Raw genomic sequence first — 7500 nt, forward strand, 5'->3', positions numbered from 1 at the left:
TGGCGGGTAGACCTGGCCTCCGCCCGCCGGAGGCCCGGTCTACCCGCATAGGCCTGAATGGCGGGTAGACCGGGCCTCCGCCCGCCGGAGGCCCGGTCTACCCGCATAGGCCTGAGTGGCGGGTAGACCTGGCCTCCGCCCGCCGGAGGCCCGGTCTACCCGCATAGGCCTGAATGGCGGGTAGACCTGGCCTCCGCCCGCCGGAGGCCCGGTCTACCCGCATAGGCCTGAGTGGCGGGTAGACCGGGCCTCCGCCCGCCGGAGGTCCGGTCTACCCGCATAGGCCTGAGTGGCGGGTAGACCTGGCCTCCGCCCGCCGGAGGCCCGGTCTACCCGCATAGGCCTGAATGGCGGGTAGACCGGGCCTCCGCCCGCCGGGTAGACCTGGCCTCCGGGCCTCCGTCCGGCCGGGGCTGGAGACGCCGCCGCTTCCCCCCGGGAAGAACACTCCCTCCGGGGCTTAATTTTCCACAGTGGGAGGGGGGGGGCGTCCCCGGGGCTTAAGGATCCGCTTCCCCTGGCCGGGGCTCCCACCTCCCTTCCCGGGCTTAAGGCCCCGCCGGCAGGCAGGCAGGCAGGCTGGGGAAGGGACCGAGTCGGGAGCGGAGGCCCGGTCTACCCGCCATAGAGGCCTATGGGGGTAGACCAGGCCTCCGCCCGCCGGAGGCCCGGTCTACCCGCATAGGCCTGAGTGGCGGGTAGACCTGGCCTCCGCCCGCCGGGTAGACCTGGCCTCCGGGCCTCCGTCCGGCCGGGGCTGGAGACGCCGCCGCTTCCCCCCGGGAAGAACACTCCCTCCGGGGCTTAATTTTCCACAGTGGGAGGGGGGGCGTCCCCGGGGCTTAAGGATCCGCTTCCCCTGGCCGGGGCTCCCACCTCCCTTCCCGGGCTTAAGGCCCCGCCGGCAGGCAGGCAGGCAGGCTGGGGAAGGGACCGAGTCGGGAGCGGAGGCCCGGTCTACCCGCCATAGAGGCCTATGGGGGTAGACCAGGCCTCCGCCCGCCGGAGGCCCGGTCTACCCGCATAGGCCTGAATGGCGGGTAGACCTGGCCTCCGCCCGCCGGAGGCCCGGTCTACCCGCATAGGCCTGAATGGCGGGTAGACCTGGCCTCCGCCCGCCGGAGGCCCGGTCTACCCGCATAGGCCTGAATGGCGGGTAGACCGGGCCTCCGCCCGCCGGAGGCCCGGTCTACCCGCATAGGCCTGAGTGGCGGGTAGACCTGGCCTCCGCCCGCCGGAGGCCCGGTCTACCCGCATAGGCCTGAATGGCGGGTAGACCTGGCCTCCGCCCGCCGGAGGCCCGGTCTACCCGCATAGGCCTGAGTGGCGGGTAGACCTGGCCTCCGCCCGCCGGAGGCCCGGTCTACCCGCATAGGCCTGAATGGCGGGTAGACCTGGCCTCCGCCCGCCGGGTAGACCTGGCCTCCGGGCCTCCGTCCGGCCGGGGCTGGAGACCCCGCCGCTTCCCCCCGGGAAGAACACTCCCTCCGGGGCTTAATTTTCCACAGTGGGAGGGGGGGGGCGTCCCCGGGGCTTAAGGATCCGCTTCCCCTGGCCGGGACTCCCACCTCCCTTCCCGGGCTTAAGGCCCCGCCGGCAGGCAGGCAGGCAGGCTGGGGAAGGGACCGAGTCGGGAGCGGAGGCCCGGTCTACCCGCCATAGAGGCCTATGGGGGTAGACCTGGCCTCCGCCCGCCGGAGGCCCGGTCTACCCGCATAGGCCTGAATGGCGGGTAGACCTGGCCTCCGCCCGCCGGAGGCCCGGTCTACCCGCATAGGCCTGAATGGCGGGTAGACCGGGCCTCCGCCCGCCGGAGGCCCGGTCTACCCGCATAGGCCTGAGTGGCGGGTAGACCTGGCCTCCGCCCGCCGGAGGCCCGGTCTACCCGCATAGGCCTGAATGGCGGGTAGACCTGGCCTCCGCCCGCCGGAGGCCCGGTCTACCCGCATAGGCCTGAGTGGCGGGTAGACCGGGCCTCCGCCCGCCGGAGGTCCGGTCTACCCGCATAGGCCTGAGTGGCGGGTAGACCTGGCCTCCGCCCGCCGGAGGCCCGGTCTACCCGCATAGGCCTGAATGGCGGGTAGACCGGGCCTCCGCCCGCCGGGTAGACCTGGCCTCCGGGCCTCCGTCCGGCCGGGGCTGGAGACGCCGCCGCTTCCCCCCGGGAAGAACACTCCCTCCGGGGCTTAATTTTCCACAGTGGGAGGGGGGGGGCGTCCCCGGGGCTTAAGGATCCGCTTCCCCTGGCCGGGGCTCCCACCTCCCTTCCCGGGCTTAAGGCCCCGCCGGCAGGCAGGCAGGCAGGCTGGGGAAGGGACCGAGTCGGGAGCGGAGGCCCGGTCTACCCGCCATAGAGGCCTATGGGGGTAGACCAGGCCTCCGCCCGCCGGAGGCCCGGTCTACCCGCATAGGCCTGAGTGGCGGGTAGACCTGGCCTCCGCCCGCCGGGTAGACCTGGCCTCCGGGCCTCCGTCCGGCCGGGGCTGGAGACGCCGCCGCTTCCCCCCGGGAAGAACACTCCCTCCGGGGCTTAATTTTCCACAGTGGGAGGGGGGGCGTCCCCGGGGCTTAAGGATCCGCTTCCCCTGGCCGGGGCTCCCACCTCCCTTCCCGGGCTTAAGGCCCCGCCGGCAGGCAGGCAGGCAGGCTGGGGAAGGGACCGAGTCGGGAGCGGAGGCCCGGTCTACCCGCCATAGAGGCCTATGGGGGTAGACCAGGCCTCCGCCCGCCGGAGGCCCGGTCTACCCGCATAGGCCTGAATGGCGGGTAGACCTGGCCTCCGCCCGCCGGAGGCCCGGTCTACCCGCATAGGCCTGAATGGCGGGTAGACCTGGCCTCCGCCCGCCGGAGGCCCGGTCTACCCGCATAGGCCTGAATGGCGGGTAGACCGGGCCTCCGCCCGCCGGAGGCCCGGTCTACCCGCATAGGCCTGAGTGGCGGGTAGACCTGGCCTCCGCCCGCCGGAGGCCCGGTCTACCCGCATAGGCCTGAATGGCGGGTAGACCTGGCCTCCGCCCGCCGGAGGCCCGGTCTACCCGCATAGGCCTGAGTGGCGGGTAGACCTGGCCTCCGCCCGCCGGAGGCCCGGTCTACCCGCATAGGCCTGAATGGCGGGTAGACCTGGCCTCCGCCCGCCGGGTAGACCTGGCCTCCGGGCCTCCGTCCGGCCGGGGCTGGAGACCCCGCCGCTTCCCCCCGGGAAGAACACTCCCTCCGGGGCTTAATTTTCCACAGTGGGAGGGGGGGGGCGTCCCCGGGGCTTAAGGATCCGCTTCCCCTGGCCGGGACTCCCACCTCCCTTCCCGGGCTTAAGGCCCCGCCGGCAGGCAGGCAGGCAGGCTGGGGAAGGGACCGAGTCGGGAGCGGAGGCCCGGTCTACCCGCCATAGAGGCCTATGGGGGTAGACCTGGCCTCCGCCCGCCGGAGGCCCGGTCTACCCGCATAGGCCTGAATGGCGGGTAGACCTGGCCTCCGCCCGCCGGAGGCCCGGTCTACCCGCATAGGCCTGAATGGCGGGTAGACCGGGCCTCCGCCCCCCGGAGGCCCGGTCTACCCGCATAGGCCTGAATGGCGGGTAGACCTGGCCTCCGCCCGCCGGGTAGACCTGGCCTCCGGGCCTCCGTCCGGCCGGGGCTGGAGACGCCGCCGCTTCCCCCCGGGAAGAACACTCCCTCCGGGGCTTAATTTTCCACAGTGGGAGGGGGGGGCGTCCCCGGGGCTTAAGGATCCGCTTCCCCTGGCCGGGGCTCCCACCTCCCTTCCCGGGCTTAAGGCCCCGCCGGCAGGCAGGCTGGGGAAGGGACCGAGTGGGGAGCGGAGGCCCGGTCTACCCGCCATAGAGGCCTATGGGGGTAGACCTGGCCTCCGCCCGCCGGAGGCCCGGTCTACCCGCATAGGCCTGAATGGCGGGTAGACCTGGCCTCCGCCCGCCGGGTAGACCTGGCCTCCGGGCCTCCAGCCGGCCCGGCCTGGAGACCCCGCCGCTTCCCCCCGGGAAGAACACTCCCTCCGGGGCTTAATTTTCCACAGTGGGAGGGGGGGCGTCCCCGGGGCTTAAGGATCCGCTTCCCCTGGCCGGGGCTCCCACCTCCCTTCCCGGGCTTAAGGCCCCGCCGGCAGGCAGGCAGGCAGGCTGGGGAAGGGACCGAGTCGGGAGCGGAGGCCCGGTCTACCCGCCATAGAGGCCTATGGGGGTAGACCAGGCCTCCGCCCGCCGGAGGCCCGGTCTACCCGCATAGGCCTGAATGGCGGGTAGACCTGGCCTCCGCCCGCCGGAGGCCCGGTCTACCCGCATAGGCCTGAATGGCGGGTAGACCTGGCCTCCGCCCGCCGGGTAGACCTGGCCTCCGGGCCTCCAGCCGGCCCGGCCTGGAGACGCCGCCGCTTCCCCCCGGGAAGAACACTCCCTCCGGGGCTTAATTTTCCACAGTGGGAGGGGGGGCGTCCCCGGGGCTTAAGGATCCGCTTCCCCTGGCCGGGACTCCCACCTCCCTTCCCGGGCTTAACGCCCCGCCGGCAGGCAGGCAGGCAGGCTGGGGAAGGGACCGAGTCGGGAGCGGAGGCCCGGTCTACCCGCCATAGAGGCCTATGGGGGTAGACCTGGCCTCCGCCCGCCGGAGGCCCGGTCTACCCGCATAGGCCTGAATGGCGGGTAGACCTGGCCTCCGCCCGCCGGAGGCCCGGTCTACCCGCATAGGCCTGAATGGCGGGTAGACCTGGCCTCCGCCCGCCGGAGGCCCGGTCTACCCGCATAGGCCTGAATGGCGGGTAGACCTGGCCTCCGCCCGCCGGAGGCCCGGTCTACCCGCATAGGCCTGAATGGCGGGTAGACCTGGCCTCCGCCCGCCGGAGGCCCGGTCTACCCGCATAGGCCTGAATGGCGGGTAGACCGGGCCTCCGCCCGCCGGAGGCCCGGTCTACCCGCATAGGCCTGAGTGGCGGGTAGACCTGGCCTCCGCCCGCCGGAGGCCCGGTCTACCCGCATAGGCCTGAATGGCGGGTAGACCTGGCCTCCGCCCGCCGGAGGCCCGGTCTACCCGCATAGGCCTGAATGGCGGGTAGACCGGGCCTCCGCCCGCCGGGTAGACCTGGCCTCCGGGCCTCCGTCCGGCCGGGGCTGGAGACGCCGCCGCTTCCCCCCGGGAAGAACACTCCCTCCGGGGCTTAATTTTCCACAGTGGGAGGGGGGGCGTCCCCGGGGCTTAAGGATCCGCTTCCCCTGGCCGGGGCTCCCACCTCCCTTCCCGGGCTTAAGGCCCCGCCGGCAGGCAGGCAGGCAGGCTGGGGAAGGGACCGAGTCGGGAGCGGAGGCCCGGTCTACCCGCCATAGAGGCCTATGGGGGTAGACCTGGCCTCCGCCCGCCGGAGGCCCGGTCTACCCGCATAGGCCTGAATGGCGGGTAGACCTGGCCTCCGCCCGCCGGAGGCCCGGTCTACCCGCATAGGCCTGAATGGCGGGTAGACCTGGCCTCCGCCCGCCGGAGGCCCGGTCTACCCGCATAGGCCTGAATGGCGGGTAGACCGGGCCTCCGCCCGCCGGGTAGACCTGGCCTCCGGGCCTCCGGCCGGCCGGGCCTGGAGACGCCGCCGCTTCCCCCCCGGGAGGACACCCGCCCCCGGGCTTAATTTTCCAGTCGGGGGGGGGGGGTTTTGGCGCACCCCGGGGCTTAAGGCTCCCCTTCCCCGAGCCGAGCCACCCCCCCCTTCCCGGGCTTAATGCTCGGCTCACCCCGTGGAGGTAGGCCTCTGGTGGAGGGAAGCGGGCAGGCGGGCAGGCCAGGGGCTGACGAAAGCTCCACCAACCTCTTCCTGCTGCTGCTGCTACTGCCAGCCTGCCTGGCTGAACTGTTTCCAGCCAGGGTGACATCACAGTAGGGCAGGCAGGGCACCTGGCTGCTGCTGCTGCTGCCAGCCTGCCTACCTGGCTGAACTGTTTCCAGCCAGGGTGACATCACAGTAGGGCAGGCAGGACCCATGGCTGCTGCTGCCAGAAGCCAGCCCTGCCTGCCTGGCTGAACTGTTTCCAGCCAGGGTGACATCACAGTAGGGCAGGCAGGACCATTGGCTGCTGCTGCTGGAAGCAGTGGTGCCTGCCTGCCTGCCCGCCTGAACTGTTTCCACCCAGGGCGATCTCACACGACAGCAGGCCGGGCAGAGTCCGGAACGGCGGCCCGGTCTACCCGCCCTAGCCGGCAAGGGAGGTAGACCTGGCCTCCGCCCCTCGGAGGCCCGGTCTACCCGCCCCAGAAGGCTAGGGAGGTAGACCGGGCCTCCGGAGGCCACCGGCTGCTATGGAGGTAGACCGGGCCTCCGGCCGTCGGAGGCCCGGTCTACCCGCCCCGGAAGGCTAGGGAGGTAGACCGGGCCTCCGGAGGCCACCGGCTGCTATGGAGGTAGACCGGGCCTCCGGCCGTCGGAGGCCCGGTCTACCCGCCCCGGAAGGCTAGGGAGGGAGACCGGGCCTCCGGAGGCCACCGGCTGCTATGGAGGTAGACCGGGCCTCCGGCCGTCGGAGGCCCGGTCTACCCGCCCCGGAAGGCTAGGGAGGTAGACCGGGCCTCCGGAGGCCACCGGCTGCTATGGAGGTAGACCGGGCCTCCGGCCGTCGGAGGCCCGGTCTACCCGCCCCGGAAGCCCCGCGGAGGTAGACCGGGCCTCCGGAGGCCACCGGCTGCTATGGAGGTAGACCGGGCCTCCGGCCGTCGGAGGCCCGGTCTACCCGCCCCGGAAGGCTAGGGAGGTAGACCGGGCCTCCGGAGGCCACCGGCTGCTATGGAGGTAGACCGGGCCTCCGGCCGTCGGAGGCCCGGTCTACCCGCCCCGGAAGCCCCGCGGAGGTAGACCGGGCCTCCGGAGGCCACCGGCTGCTATGGAGGTAGACCGGGCCTCCGGCCGTCGGAGGCCCGGTCTACCCGCCCCGGAAGCCCCCGCGGAGGTAGACCGGGCCTCCGCCCGCCGCTCGAGCGGCAGAGTGCGGGGCGGAGGCCCGGTCTACCCGCGCGGGAGCCAGCGGGTAGACCGCCCCTCCTCCTCCGGGGCTCGGAAGTCCGGAAGGGGAGCAGACCGAGCGGTGCGCCGGGCTTTCGGTTCCAGAGACCCGGCCACATTTCCCGGTCGCCCCCGGTCCCGGTACGGATCCCCGGGCCGCCCCCTCCGGCTCGGGTGTCCGCGCGGAGATTTATGGCGACAGGCTTTTCAGGACCCTCGGACAACCGGACCGGCCTCACCGACTTTCGCGCCCGCCCGGGAAGACCCCCGAGGCGGCCACGGAGGGCGCGGCCGACCCCCGGTCCGCTCCGAGCAGCGGCGGGCGGCCCCCCGAGTCCCCCGCGGGTGGGGACGAAGGGGTGGGGAGTGTGCCCGGCGTCGGGTGGCCCCGCGCCCCGGGTCCCGGAAAAGTTCCGAGCGGCCCCCTCGCCCGGCGCTACGCCATCAAGGCCGGGAGAGGGGTGGGGACGTCCCCCCGGGGACGACCCCGCGCTCGGCGGCGGTGGGCGCGGG

The sequence above is a fragment of the Hemicordylus capensis genome, chromosome 2 (genome assembly GCF_027244095.1).
Source record: "Hemicordylus capensis ecotype Gifberg chromosome 2, rHemCap1.1.pri, whole genome shotgun sequence".
In the NCBI taxonomy this organism is placed as follows: Eukaryota; Metazoa; Chordata; class Lepidosauria; order Squamata; family Cordylidae; genus Hemicordylus; species Hemicordylus capensis.